A 15,326-nucleotide genomic window follows, 5' to 3' on the forward strand; every position below is an offset into this window, starting at 1 on the left:
ATCCGGGGGGCGGGGGAGGGCGGGGGGGTTACTATCCACACATTACACACAAACACAGAGAGCCACGATCAGGAACGTCTCACATGGTCCCGCGGCGGCGCGCTTTCCCGCATTGGCCCAGTGGCAACATTACGCACCGAATAATAATCCCATGCTTGTTGCGCCACAGTGACAGTGCCAGTCAAGTCCGCCGTTCGCGCAGCGCTCCTGTACCTCCTTCGATCTGAATCCGAGCCACGTTAAGCGCGGCGGGGGTGTGTGTGTGGGGGGACGTGGTGGTCGGAAGGCCGCGTATGCTCCGCTTTGACGTCTCCTTTGCGCGCACCAAAAGCGGAGTCAGATGATCATCCAAGAATCGGGACGCGTCCTTCCACTCCAGCTCCAACTGCACTCCACACTGTAGTGTGCGTGCGTCTGCTGAATGTGTGAGTGTGACGCCGGTCGCTCGTGATTGGTGCACTCGAGGTGTGGGCGTGGCGAAAGGTGGGAGAAAAAAAAAAAAAGACTGACTTGTCTAAATTTTAGTGTTCGGTTCAATTGATCCAGCCGTACCTTGATTTGTCGAAATCGTTTGATTTGTCTGATTTGTGATTACATGTAGACTATATCCTCATTATTTTGGTACAAATACTTGTTAATGACGTTTTTGTTTGATGGTGCAAAAATATGTTCCTTGGCTCAAGAAAAGGTTCAGCAATGACTTGCCATTACATAATTTGAAAACGGATGGTGTTCCACAAGGCTTGATAGTCAGTCTACAGATTTTTGTTTCTTAAAACATGAATGGTGTAATTATGACTCAGCATAGGTTCGTGATAGATTTACATAGATTATGATTTATGGGCAAAATTGTTTTGGCTCACTGGCGTAGGACTAGAATCACACTAAATTTGAATTAAATTGAGGCCATCAGTATATATCAACATATTTGTTTGGTGGTGTGCCATGAAATGTTCCTCAACATGTGCCTTGCCTCAGTCAAGTTTGGTGAAGTAAATAGATGGGAAAAGTGCATTCTGTAAATTTTTCCCTCCCAACTTTCTGGTTGTATTTACCTCAGTAATTTCCATCCATCCATTCCTCTACCAAAAAAAAAAAAAAAAAAAACATTAAATTTCAAAGCCAATAAATCGGTGGAAAAAAAGATTACGAAAAATCATATATTAACCGTTACAGTCTGCTTGCATTGGGGTCAAGTGAGGCAGTGACTCAGAATGGTAAAAAAGGGGGAAAATAATTCTGTGACAGTAATTTTGTAATAATGCATATTACCGCCACCTACAGGACAGGAGATGTTCATGACAGCTCATCCTTGGCAGGGGACTGTGGTTTCTACCAAAAAATAAAAAAAAACATTAAATTTCAAAGCCAATAAATTGGTGGAAAAAAAATCACGAAAAATCATATATTAACCGTTACAGTCTGCTTGCATTGGGGTCAAGTGAGGCAGTGAGCCAGAATGGTAAAAAAGGGGGAAAATAATTCTGTGGCAGTAATTTTGTAATAATTACCGCCACCTACAGGACAGGAGATGTTCATGACAGCTCATCCTTGGCAGGGGACTGTGGTCCACTGTGTGCCATTCTAATTATAGGTTGTCATTATAGCATTGCTAAAACAATAAAGCTAATACCTGTTATGCCCCTTTGACCAGCACTGACTGTAACTTTCTCCATTGCGTGTGCGCGCATGTGCATGACTATGAGCACGTAGTCCTAGCTAAGAAGGGCCGTCGTGCGGATTGACATACTCGAGATTTGACCGCTGATGATACACTTTAAGGGCTTTTTAAAAATTTTCTAATGTTATGGGTGTCCAGCGGAATTTTGGCACGGCCACACTGTAGTTGTATTACACTGCATTTAACCCAATATGAAATTAGAAGAAATGCAAAATAGTGGCAGTCAATTATTTGTCCAACTACAGCATTGTTCAGAATACATTAAAAATGGTGTTTGTTGAAAAAAAAAATATTGATTGAAAAAAAAAAGCACATCTTCAAATTTGGTCGAGATTCAGGGCTTTTAAAAAAAAAATTATGTTATGGGTGTCCAGCGGAATTTTGGCATGGCCACACTGTAGTTGTATTACACTGCATTTAACCCAATATGAAATTAGAAGAAATGCAAAATAGTGGCAGTCAATTATTTGTCCAACTACAGCATTGTTCAGAATACATTAAAAATGGTGTTTGTTGAAAAAAAAAATATTGATTGAAAAAAAAAAGCACATCTTCAAATTTGGTCGAGATTTCCCACCAAAATAAAAGAAATAAAAGTGTCGTAGCTTCCGTGATGGGCCAGATCTGACTCATTGGCCTTAGTACAAAAAGTTACCAATTAGCTCGACATGAGAGGACACAAAAGGACAATATAATAGCACGCACCTGTGCCCTGGAGCATTTCAGAATTCATGTCCAACTAATGACATGACAAAAACATCCAACATTTCAATAAAATTTCGACAGAGATGCTGATTCTTAAGCGCATTCATGTGTGGAGATCTCCCAAGAAATGTTTTGCTGGTCAAAATTGAAACATAAAAAATGGCTTTTGCTCTGACAAACCTTTGAGAGGACCTAAAAAAATGGTGACATCATCGAGGGCCCCTGAGGAAGAATTTAAAACGTGGCTAACGAAGCCCATCGCTAATTCGAGTTGATGTAACACACCGCAGCTGATTTGGAAGATCGATTCGATTGGCATAGCAGCACATAAAGGCTGAAATCCGATTGGACAAAGAAAATCAGCCAAGAGAAATGCTCTTAAATGAAGAGAATCAATCAAACAACTTAATTGAGAGGCCTCGAGTGCTTTCAAGGCGTCTCCATACAGTGGTGCAGCCCTCTGCTGGTCAAATAGGTCACTGCAGTTTTTCGAATGAGGCCAATGTAGCAATGACAGACTGATGAGTGTGTGATGACAACACACCACTGCCGTCTGTGTCTGAAATGACACCACCTCAGCCCACGAGGGAGCTGAGGCATAACGGGGAAATGCCGTCGAGGATTAAATGGAAGAATAGCAACGTGTGGGTTTGTTAGCGGTGACACCGAGGCTCCACTTAAACATACCCCATTTTAAGAAGCGTCTCCTATTCCAGCAGTGACGAGAAATAGAAGCCCACGCACGTCAATGAGACGGTTTGTGATTTGGGTTATTTTAGGAGGTAATTATGGTTAGAGACACCAGTTATTTGGTCGTTTTTTATTTTTTTTATTCCATTTTTTTTTAAAAAAAGGAGACTAACATCTACAAAACAGTGTACACACTGGAGAGATCAGGGGAAATGGTCAGAAAAATCAAAACCCACAATAAGCATTAAATGCTTGTCTTTCACCATTGAGGCCGGAGAAACAATCGTCCATTGAAACGCTCCGCTGGAAAACACTGATGATTTTGCACGTGTGGGAGCATGTTCATTGTTGTGGCTCGACTGTAAATTGCATCAAAGGCGCCTCCAGACGCACAAAACGGCCAACTGCCGAACCACCTTGAGCCAAATTCCACATTCGCGTTTTCTTCCCGCCATGTCTACGCCCATTCCCCGTGCTCTACCACCCCCCCGAACCACCAAACCACCAATCTCTGCCGAAAGCTACCGCAGAAGTTGTACAAAATAAACAGAGGGAGGTATTCACTAATTGTCCGATTCTGGTGGCGTTGCTCCAGACGCTTTGCAATTTTCTAATGAGTGCGTCTTGGGACGGTTGTGGAGTAAACGTTTGTCTGGTTGCTGGATGAGCTGCAGATGTAAAACGGTCTATCGGGTCTGTTTACTGTCTCACTAAGACAGCGCCCGAGTAAAAGCCTTGTTTGTAGTCTTTGGAACACAAAGCACTTTGTTCCATTTTTGCGATCTTTCGCCAAACGCCACTCTGGCTCTCTCTCGCTCACTCTCTCAAAGCTGGAGGGAGAGAGAGAAATTGGCGGCGATTGCGGCTCCGCAGATGACTTTGCTCACTCCTGATAGCATCGGAATAAATCATCAACCTATCAGTCTCGCAACTGTTGACCCGGCCCAGCTGAGGCCTCACAGAGGCAGCGGTGTTAGGGCCTTGCCCCCCCTTCCCCCCCCTCCCCTGCTCATATATTGGGAAAAGGAGATAAGTCGGGGTTTTTAGAAAAAGCCAGAGCTAAAGTTCAAGTGTGTTAATGAGCAAAAAGGGGGGGGTGGGATTGAGGGGTGGCTTCGCATCATTTCCCGAAGGGAAGATACAAGCCCCTCGACCCCCATCACTCTTTTCCCTTTTCTCAGTCACTTCCAGTAAGCCAGCCATCAACTCCTACTTGAGCAGTTTTATCAAATAATTGAGTGTGAAAGTCGGTAAACTCTGTTTTTAAGGTATCTGTACTTGAGTATTTTTTTTCCAGACCTTTCATTTTTATGTCCTACGTTTGAAAAAATATATCTGTGCTTTGTACTCGTTAAAGCTTTGTCAAAATATATATATTTTTAAATGTAAACAGAAAGATTTAACGTCAACTGTGGTTAGACCTTTCATTTTTATGTCCTACATTTGAAAAAATATATCTGTGCTTTGTACTCGTTAACACTTTGTCAAAATATTTTTTAAAAAAATGTAAACAGAAAGATTTAACGTCAACTGTGGTTACGATCTTGTAACATGGATTGATTGAGCTATTCAGGATTTAGAAGGCGGCAAATACGGGGACAACGGCGACACGTAAAATCAAAATGCATTGATTGGATTTAGAAGGTGGCAAATACGGGGACAACGGCGACACGTAAAATCAACGAGCGAGCGCGAATGACACAGCGAAGGCAAGACGTTCCCCACCCGTGGCCTTAATGAAGAGGTTTGTTTAATTTGTTGGCTGCTAAAATGCTTTGTGGCGAATGCGTTGTCTCGCCTCAAACCGCAAAGCTTCTGGCCTTCAAAAATTTTCCATCCATCCATCCATCCATTTTCAACACCGCTGATCCTCAATAGAGTCACAGGGAGTTGCTGGAGCCGATCCCAGCTGACTCCGGGCAGAAGGCAGACTACCCCCTGAGCTGGTTGCCAGTCAGTCGCAGGGCACATATTGAGACAGGCGACCACCCAAACCCACAATCACACCGTCATCGAGAGGGAATCGATGCCACGCTGCACCCCCACACACAAGTCAGGCGAGCGTACAATGACACCATCAGCGACTCCATTCAAACATTCTGCATCGAATCTTAAAAAAAAAAAAAAAATCAAATGAAGTGTATTTTATTATTTGCTAACTAAGCCATTTTTTGGATTACATCCATCACACAGTCAGCAAAATATAGCAACATGTTTGTTTTGATATGCCGACAAGTCAAGCTAATGCTAGCTACCTCCATGCAACAAATAACAAGATTTATTTTCTCCTCCGGATCAAAACAATGGCTTTAATAAAAAACAGAATATATTTTGTGCCCAAAGGAGGTTTTTTTTTTTTTTTTTTTTTGCTCCATGCCAAGACATTAAAAACGGGCACGGTACATAAATGACAGTCCAAGTTCATTTGCAAGTACAAGACTTTCCATTGTTTCCAAACAATGCTTTTACTTTTAAAGCACACGTGTCTCTCCTTCGACTTCAGGCCACAGCGTGAGAACTTTTGCCACCTTTTGGAAAAAGAGCGCGAAAAGTGAAAACTTCACACGACTTTGGCTCAAGCAATGTCAAAATTCGAAATGGTCCCGCTTTTAGTCATGTCGCGGTGGGAGTCACATGACAAAGCAAACAAGTCCCCTCAAAGCTGGACTTTAACCTGCTTTGCACTAGTCCAGCATTGACAGCCATTAGAGTTACTTACTTTCCTCCTTTTTTTTTTTTTTTTTTTTTAAACATCGCCTGCGACGTTTTTATGTGCAAATTCTGTCTCAGACACAACAAGTAAACCCATTTTGTCGGATATTTAGTCATCTTTTTTGGAAATGCGAACAAAACACATTAGCGGTTTGTTTACAAAGTTAAGTAAAACTAATCTCTCCATTGTACTGGTGTTCCAATAGCATCCAAGAGACAGTCTCAATAAACAGACCCTTCCTCACCTTTAAAATAAGTATTATTTAGACCGGGTCGTCTAAATGAGCAGTGTTTGCCTTTCGGGCTTTTTATCTGATGTTCGTGCATCTTCCAGGTGTGTTTGTGTTAGCAGAGTGACTACAGGCAATTCGCAAACACAAACACACACTAACGCACGCACTTATCTGCCATTGTGGCACCCGTCACAACCGCCGGCGAGCGCGCGGCATCATCACTAACACAAACACGAGAGCTTTCACCTGAATAAACGGACTTTACGTCATCAGCCAATGGAAAGAGTCGGTTAAAGTCGCTAGCATTGACACCCGAGAGCGCAATTTCTCTGTCTACTTAGCCGGGTTTAGTCTAAGGGTGGGCAAGCAAGCACACCACTCCATTCTTCAATCTGGCCCACCGGGCATTCACATTTAGGAGTCATTTGTTGCTGCTGCTATATTGTTTTTTTTTTTTTTAATGGTATTCTGTGTTTATATAATGTGGTGTGATCGTGGTTGTTTTAAAATGTCAATTAAACTCATTCAGGACCAGCCAATTCTAGACCAAGTCTGAAAAGACGTTTAAAAACATCGATGGGAGTGAATGAGTTAAGTTGGGTAGATTCCCTCTAAAGTCCCAGGTAGCGAACACACTGCCCACGACTGCATTTTTCTCGCTGGCCATTTAGTCCGATTTCAAATGCATCCCTTTGAGCATAAAGGATGGCCTACCTGTTGACGAGTCATTGAAAATCGTAATCTTTTATCCCCATCTTGGCTCTGTCGCAAAGAAGCAACCTCATCCTGACATCATGAAACTAGTGAACTTGTGCAACGGGCCTCTTACAGCAGGGTTTTGGCAGCCTTTCACGACCCCGAATTGATGTCGCTGAGATCATTGATCAGGCTCAACTATTGACTCGCTCCCTTTCCCATAAAACGCAACACAACTACGCCATTGGAATCATCATTCATATACCGTGAGTGTCAGTCGCCGGCGGGATGCCACACCTAAAGCACGCGCTTTGACCTGCTTTTACGACAGTTAAGCCATTGTGTTCGCCATTGTGTGCGTGCGTGTGGTTGTGCATGCGCGCAAGTGGTATTCCACTTCAGTGAATGGTGGAAAGTCACTGGCAGGCGTACGCACCCTAGAAGCTTTTCCATGCAGCACATTATTCACAGTTCAAAGCCAAAGCCAAGATGGCATAACACATCCTGGTCACCCCCCCTTCGTCTTTTGAATGCAGTCTTTCCGATTAACAATGCGCGAGGCAGGTCATCTCACGGTTAGCCGCGATGCTTCGGTGGCCGTATGCGGAACGATCTTTGTTGTAAAAAGTGGGGAGCGCTTCCGTTGACGTGATGAGCGGCCGTGTGAAAGTCATGCGTCATTATCGGGGGTGGTGTCAAGTTGGGTGATTCGATTTAGGGGGTGAGGGGAAGGTATGATGAGCAGCAGACATTATGGCAAAAGTTTGCGACAAAATTCGGGATCCACTAATGGTCCGGAGTTCCATTTTGTGTCAGGACTCTTGAAGAAAATCCCGGTCAAAAGTGTGATGAATATGTGGCACAACTCCAGAAGGGTACCAGTGAATCAATCATTTAAACCATCCCTTTAGTTTCTTTCTAGTATTTCTTTAGTTCCATCTCATAATCGATAGTTTTAACAATAAAGAGACCATCATTTCCCCTAGGGTCTGGACCAGGACCGTGGTCTTCATAATGCAATTAAAAGATCATTTTGCATGCTTCAAGCCTGATTTCCCCCGAGCCGCCTGACTAATAAAGATAATGTTGTGACTAATTGCTGGAGAACGAAGAGAAAGTGAATATATGACAACTTTTAGGAATGTCACAAATGTAATGAACAACAGTACCTGAAAAAGAAGTATAATATAAGATTCTCCAAAATAGTGTAAATGTTCTTGATCTGAATTTTAGCAGTCAACAATGTCAAGTTGGTGATGGAAAAAAATTGTTTTTTTTTTTAGTAAGCAAAATACATTTTGGGTCCTCAGTTTATGGAGTATTTTTGGAGTATATTTACACCCTGTTGTAAAGTCAGAATTAGAGTATTTTTTTGTAAGGGGCCATAAATGTCGAACAATAAAAAAAACAAAAAAAAACCAGGAAATTCCAAATACGTTTTTGTGCTGCAGGCATGATTGTGTATTCTTATGCCACTGTGGAATCAAGATAATTGGATGCTCTTCATAACCTCGGGACCCTAATAAACTGAAAAACCCCATATCATCCTATTTTATCTAGCTTTTCTACTGGAACGGCAACCAATTTGGACGTTTGAGTGTTGAGCTGGTAACATTCGGGTATGGGAGTGAAAAGTCAAAATTCTGTGCATTGAGTAGCGCGCCTTGTGGAACGCCAGCAGTTTTCTATCGGCGCATGAGCTGTGGCCAACTGCAGTTTCTATCGAGTATGCCCAGTTTTTACTTTTCTCTTGGCCACAAAGTGCATCCCTGACGATCCCTCTCCTTTCCCACCCCCAAAACTTTGTTTCAGGTGTTCTCCGTCAGAACAAGTAACGTATTCCACAACACTCCAAACCACAGGGTAATCTGTCAAACGTCCTAGAACTGCTCAAATCTGGCCCAATTGTCAGAAGGTATGTGTTCCATTTTTGTACATAAAAGCTTCATAGAAAACATCAACATTGTTAATATTTTCCTTTGGACAGTTTTGTGGTTATTTTTTGAGTTGTTGGCCCGCGAGTTAAAACATTAAGCGCCCAATCGAATGTACACTGACCTACATCAAGAGTAAGAATGTAAATCAGGAAAAAAAATATCTGAAGAGGAGATATCTATCTGTCATGTAAGTCAATATTCAGCAGCAAGCGGGATATGGAATTCATAGCCCCAGGCCCCTTTTGGTGATCCTGCCGAGAGAGTACGCTGAAGAAATACGAACACTTCTCACGGGCAGAATTATTGTTCTGTTTCTGTTTGCCTGTCAGGGTCACTGCAGTGGTCACAGAGAAGCAGGAAGAAAAAAAAAAAACAACACTTAGTAGTCACAACATGAGAAAACACCTGCCATGTTTCATCAGATCCAGTGGAAGAAATTCGGTAGTTACTAAAAAAGTGCAAAATCATGGATTTTTGAAGTGTGCCAGTTTTGCAAGAAACTTCAAGTGGGAGTGAAAAATAAACACCTTGAAGCAAACACCCGTTGGCTCTTGAACTGCTTGAGGAAGCCAGCAATGGAATGTTACAGGTTTGTTTCCTCATTTCTTAACAGCGAGAAAGTTGAAACAGGTTACAAAGTGATTTTTAAGTTGAATTGGGTTTAAGCATGTAAGTGGATTTATAGCCAGATAGATTTTTTTACAGAAGACATTCCAAAAATACTTTTATACTTAAGTATGAATAAAACCAAAAGTAATTCATTTAAATTCATATTTAGAATTTTGAGCAGAAGACGAATCAGCAATTTCTGGAAAATAGTCGGTTGTGTGTGTGCATGTGTGTCATGTGGCTAAATTGCTTGCTTTTTGTTAGCGTTGCTGGTTTCCCACATACACTGAGTCCATGGACCGGTAGGGAAACCCAACACGAGCTGGGAGGGGTGTGAAAAAAAAAAAGGAGGTAAAGCGTGACTTCTTTACGAGGTGTGGTTTCGCTCTCGGAGGGGTCACACGCCGGGGTGTCCGCTAAACCCGACACTGAACGCACCCGATGCGCCCCGGCCACTTCAAATTTACTCCGGGAACTTACGTTTGTTTAATACTGTAGATGTAAATCATTGAAAGAGAGAGTGGACGCGAGGCTCGGCGACCTATTCGCATGCGGGAAGTTATTTAGGGGGTCACGTGAATGTTTCGGGATCAGCTTGATTTCTGATGCTTGTAAAACTTCACTTTTATTTTCATGAAGGCCATCCAGCATCCAGCATCCATTCATGTCATCCAGAATGATGACCATTTTTCATAGGACTTAGCTATTTATTGTTGCGGGTGATCTAGAGACGATCTTATGTGACTTATTGAGCGAGGGCACACCCTGGACTGGCTCGCCAACCAATAGCAGGGCAACATCTTGAGACAGACCGCCATTAACACTCACATTCACAGAGCGCTGTATGTTGGTAGCAACCTCTGTTCAACTTACTTCACAAGAAGCAGTAGTTTGCAGAGGCAATATGTAAAAACATTTTTTTGGGGAGCGACTGGAACGGATTAGTGGCATTTCCATTCATTTCAGTGGGGAACGACACCTTAGTACTTTAAAAATTGTGTTTATTAATTTTAAGTGTATAAAGCACGTGGGTAAGGCAAAACTATTCAAAGAATTTTTTTTTTTTTGTGGTCTCTCCCAAGTACAGATTTTCACTTCTTGTGGACGAGCCTGGAAAATACATGTTTCCCCCTTCCATAAAATGTTCACTGTATTTCTTTAAATCCTCCACCAATTATCCCCTAATTCCCTCTCAGCCAGACATTACAAAACATATAAACAATTTATTGAATTGTGTCCTCTCTCACCTCTTCGTAGTCTGCAGGCTGCAGTTCCTTTTTATTTACTTTATCTACACTTATCAGATTTTACGATATAAGCGGACATTGTATAAACTGATGCGTCAGTCTCTGCAGAGCTTAATGCTGTGACACAGTTTCTTTCTTTGGAGTTGGGAAAAATCTTAATCTTCGGTTTATAAAAGAACATTCATTCCACTTGTGTAGGACTATGTCAGAGCTTTATAAATCAAGCTCGTGTCAAATGTTTTGGTCTTTGCCTTCTATTTCCAACCACACAAAATTTGAGGAGATTTGAAGGCTGAAGGAAAAATTCTTTGTTGGTTTTTACATGGAATGACCGTGAGGCCCTTACGAGTATTTCTATTGTTGCGGCAGGACAATTTGTAGTTGCGCATCTGCGCAAGGAGCTTGATGATAGGGCGGCTTTGAAGACGATACACATTCTCCACATGGCTGAGGACGCAGCAGGAGGGCATGACCCTACCCAACGCTGACCCGTTCATGACCTGGCTGGGCCAGCGTAAAAGGAAACAAGGGCGGAAAGATTCGCATGGTGAACATGAAGGGCAGCATCTTGGTGCATGGGTGGAGTTTTCTTTCTTTTGGCCTTTTGTTAGACCGGCGCATTTAGAAATGGGCGTTTGCGCCGTTGTGGGACTGAACACAGCTGACTCGATTAACAGCCAATCAAAGCAGCTCCACTCGTTCCCATTAAAGTCATTGCCGTTTAGGCATGCAGTCTACACGGACAAAGTACATTTATAAGGAACTGCAAGAAGATGGGAATCTTCTTTTGGATAATGTAAAGTTGATGACTGTGAAGTAGGCGCTTGGGGATTGCGTTCGACCCCCGATCGTGCGGCTTTGTTTGATAACATTCTTCTCTTAGGTGCGTCAAATTTAGAAGACAGTGAGTATTGCTTTCCAATTTTATCAGTCATACACAATTTCTGTGCATAGTTTGCCTTTGGTCAAATGTTTGGCCATCATTTGAAAAAATATAAGAAACTAAATCTTCAATAAACTACACAAGATGCCGCACGGTTCTAATGTCATCCGTATTTGTGAACGGATATATGGAATTAGGACAAGTTCCAATGATTCGGACTTGTGCGAACGCTCACAATTTCCAAACGCGCAACCTGACATTTCAGCGCAACCGGGCAGCAATATCCAGAAGTGAGCGATAAAAGTGGCAACGAAGCGGAGGCGAGTATTGCTTTCCCATTTTATCAGTCGTACACAATTTCTGTGCACAGTTTGCCTTTGGTCAAATGTTTGGTCATCATTTGAAAAAATATAAGAAACTAAATCTTCAATAAACTACACAAGATGCCGCACGGTTCTAATGTCATCTGTATTTGTGAACGGGTATATCGAAATAGGACAAGTTCCAATGATTCGGACATGTGCGAACGCTCACAATTTCCAAACGCGCAACATGACATTTCAGCGCAACCGGGCAGCAATGTGCAGAAGTGAGCGATAAAAGTGGCAACGAAGCGGAGGTTTTTCTAAGTCGTAAATAAGTCTGCCCTTTGGCGGCCAGCACGTTGAGATCCACGCTTAAAAACAGCACAAAATGTTACAGTCTAACGATCCCCAGCAGTCTGCCTGGAGGGCACACCTCTGCAAACAACTGGTTCTGGTTGAAATATATGGTTACTATTATTATTATTTGCAGTGGTCGACTGGCTGTCAAATGGACACACACACAAAAAAAAAAGTAAAATTACTGTTTCTTGCTCTCTCTAATAGGTCAGTGTACATTAATGAACATTTCAATAGTTACAACAACAAAAAAATATAAACACACTGCTACTGCAGTCACGTGGCTGATTTCCATTTTCTGCGTGATGTGCACACACTCGCAGCCGACAGTGAGGCGCTCTGAAGCATTCAAGCCAGGGTCCAACTGCTGGCTGTGAAACTGAGCTCAAAATAAATAAATAAATAGGTCCAATTCTCCCCGACTTACTCTTCCATCTTTCACTGCGTGACGTGCGTACACTCAAAGCTGATGACAGGATGCTCCACACCAGCCAGGCATTTTCGGGATGTAGGCATGTAAAATCACTGTTTCTTGCTCTTTCTAATAGGTCAGTGGACATTAATGAACATTTCAATAGTTACAACAACAAAAAAATATAAACACACTGCTACTGCAGTCACGTGGCTGATTTCCATTTTCTGCGTGATGTGCACACACTCGCAGCCGACAGTGAGGCGCTCTGAAGCATTCAAGCCAGGGTCCAACTGCTGGCTGTGAAACTGAGCTCAAAATAAATAAATAAATAGGTCCAATTCTCCCCGACTTACTCTTCCATCTTTCACTGCGTGACGTGCGTACACTCAAAGCTGATGACAGGATGCTCCACACCAGCCAGGCATTTTCGGGATGTAGGCATAGTTAGACTGCTAACTGCACACCATAGTTAAAGTGGTTAACCACTGACGCGCACAAAGGCGCTCAACTTCGAATATGTAGTGGGGGGAGGGAGGTTCAAGCCCAATTGTGTGACAAGGCACGGTTTTATCTCATGGATAGATGAGAAATTGAGCGAGAAGATGCTAAAGTCGGTTCGTACAACTCCAAATGCACCAAATTTGAAGATCCAAATCAAACCGGAACTTATAGAACATAAGCACAAGTCAAGTCTGCAGAGGTGGACAGGCCGTGAATCAATCGTAACCACTTATACAATAAAATCATAAAATAACACATGCAAACGGTTTTACAAGAGGGCTTGCCTATGGAGGTGGATGTTTTTTACATCTTTTAAAGTAGTCTGGGGATTCAGCAGATTGTATCAATCGGAAAAGAAAATCCCGAAGGGTCGGAGGGCCAGAATAGCGTAGGCCCGACACCCCCCTTTTGATGTGTAGCTAATGCGTAGGACACACAAAAAGGCAAAGGAGTCTCGAATTTGGACATGCAACTGGGCGTAGAGATTGAAAGTGACTTCAAGTCTGATTAGTTACCGGCGGAAAGATGCTCGTCCCAGGAGTGATACAGTAACAAGGACCGGTTCGAGTTAACAGATGGGTAGCTGAATGTGTGTGGGAGCTTTGCACGGCCAGGAGGTGTGGTGGGCCTCCCGAGAGTGATTTGTCCATTTGATTAGCTTCCTTTCTCAGGCTCTCTTCTTCCTCCTGCAGCTTTAGTGAAAACAAATCAACTGGCGTGTACAATTAACACCAGGCGCTTTGACATCTCCGCATTAAACACACGTTAACACTTAATGTTTCCACCTGGCGGCACGGCGGCAGACTGGTTAGCACCTTCGCCTCACAGTGCAGACGTGCGGGGTTCGATTCCGGCTCTGGTCCTCCTGTGTGGAGTTTTCATGTTCTCTTATTGCCTGCGTGGGTTTTCTCTGGGTACTGCGGTTTCCTCCCACATTCCAAACACATGCATGGCAGGATAAGGGAACGCTCTAAATTGTCCGTAGGTGTGAGTGTGAGTCAGAATGTTTGTTCCTCTATGTGTGTCCTGCGCTTGACTGGCAACCAGTTCAGGGTGTACCCCGCCTACTGCCCAAAGACAGCTGGGATAGGCTCCGGCACACCCGTAACGCTCAGGAGGATAAGTAGATTATAAAATGGATGGATGGATGGATGGATGGATATAAGAATTGGTGTAAGAATTTGTCGGCCCATCGCACAGGAAGTAGCAGAACTCTTTGGTGGACTGAATAAAGAGCCTTGTGGAACACCACCAATATCTGTCTATGGGGGGTCCTCTGTGTATTACAGAGTTCCATTTTCTTTATGAGCAACGCTGATATTTTCATTCTTGTCTCTCATCGAGAATTCAATTGTGTCAGGTTCTGGACCGAACCAAATAATATTTTTGGATGTTAGAAATGCAGGCTCAGACAAAGTGCGGTAACAAACATATTGACACCAAAGCGCACTGACAAAGTACAAACAGAAATCGCTGGTCAGAAGGAGCCAGGAAAAACAAGAGTGCTTTTGCAAAAGTCATGATACTAGGGAACACTGAGAATAAACAAACGAAATGTCAGGAAGCCAATAACGCCAAGCCAAAGATGAAATTCCTAAGTGAACTAAAGAACTCCGGTCCATCTTCAAAGAAAAATGAAGGCAAATTATAGACTGGCAACACAGGTATGTTCCCAAGTTGTAAAAGAAAATTACAATCATGTACTTCTTGAGAGTATTGAACAAATGTTTTTTTCCCCCCTGGAACATTGAAGACACATCAAATAAGGTGCTCATGCAGTTACAAGTGATGATGTACTGATATGATTTGCAAATAATTTATATTATTGTATGACGTCTCTGGACGGGGGGCAACGGTGATTTTTCTTCTGTAGACCCATGGTGGCAAAATCCCGTCGCATGAGACGGAAAATTCCTGACCCTGTTGACTTTGTCGCAGCACAAATGAAGCCGAGTGGCAACCAAACAAAACGCCAAGCACGATAGCTCCTTTAAAAGCAGCGCTTCATGTCCCGCTTTGCTGTTGCTCTCCCGCTTCGCGGGTTCAGTCGAAAGTCAATATTGACCCGCGGCCAGGGGGGTTGGGAGCAGGGGAGGGGCGGAAGAGCCCTCAGATCTAACGTGATTTACCGCGTACGGTAAAATCCAGAGTCGTATTGGAGTGGCCGACATGATTAATTGAACTCGAGATGGCGTTTGGGGAGGGAGAAGGTGAGACTCTGTTGGGACAAAAGGCAAAAAAGCTGAAAAAGCAGCGGAGGGGAAGGAGAGGAGGGAGATTCGGGGTGGCAGACGGGGCTACTGAAGCTCGGCAGGAGTTTGGGAAACAGTGAACCTTGCCACCGAGCGCCTCCCG

At 43.2% G+C, this 15,326-nt stretch overlaps 1 long non-coding RNA gene across 1 annotated transcript in view; it reads left to right on the forward strand.

The window, feature by feature from the left end:
- LOC109523534 (uncharacterized) overlaps positions 1 to 8,614 on the forward strand; it is a 29,618-nt gene extending 21,004 nt beyond the window's left edge. The window contains exon 3 of the long non-coding RNA XR_002169785.1: positions 8,530 to 8,614. This is a non-coding gene — a long non-coding RNA (uncharacterized LOC109523534). The remainder of the gene's footprint in view (positions 1 to 8,529) is intronic.
- The last annotated feature ends 6,712 nt before the right edge of the window (positions 8,615 to 15,326 follow it).

The sequence above is a fragment of the Hippocampus comes genome, unplaced genomic scaffold, assembly GCF_001891065.2.
Source record: "Hippocampus comes isolate QL1 unplaced genomic scaffold, H_comes_QL1_v1.1 scaffold5, whole genome shotgun sequence".
Lineage (NCBI taxonomy): Eukaryota > Metazoa > Chordata > Actinopteri > Syngnathiformes > Syngnathidae > Hippocampus > Hippocampus comes.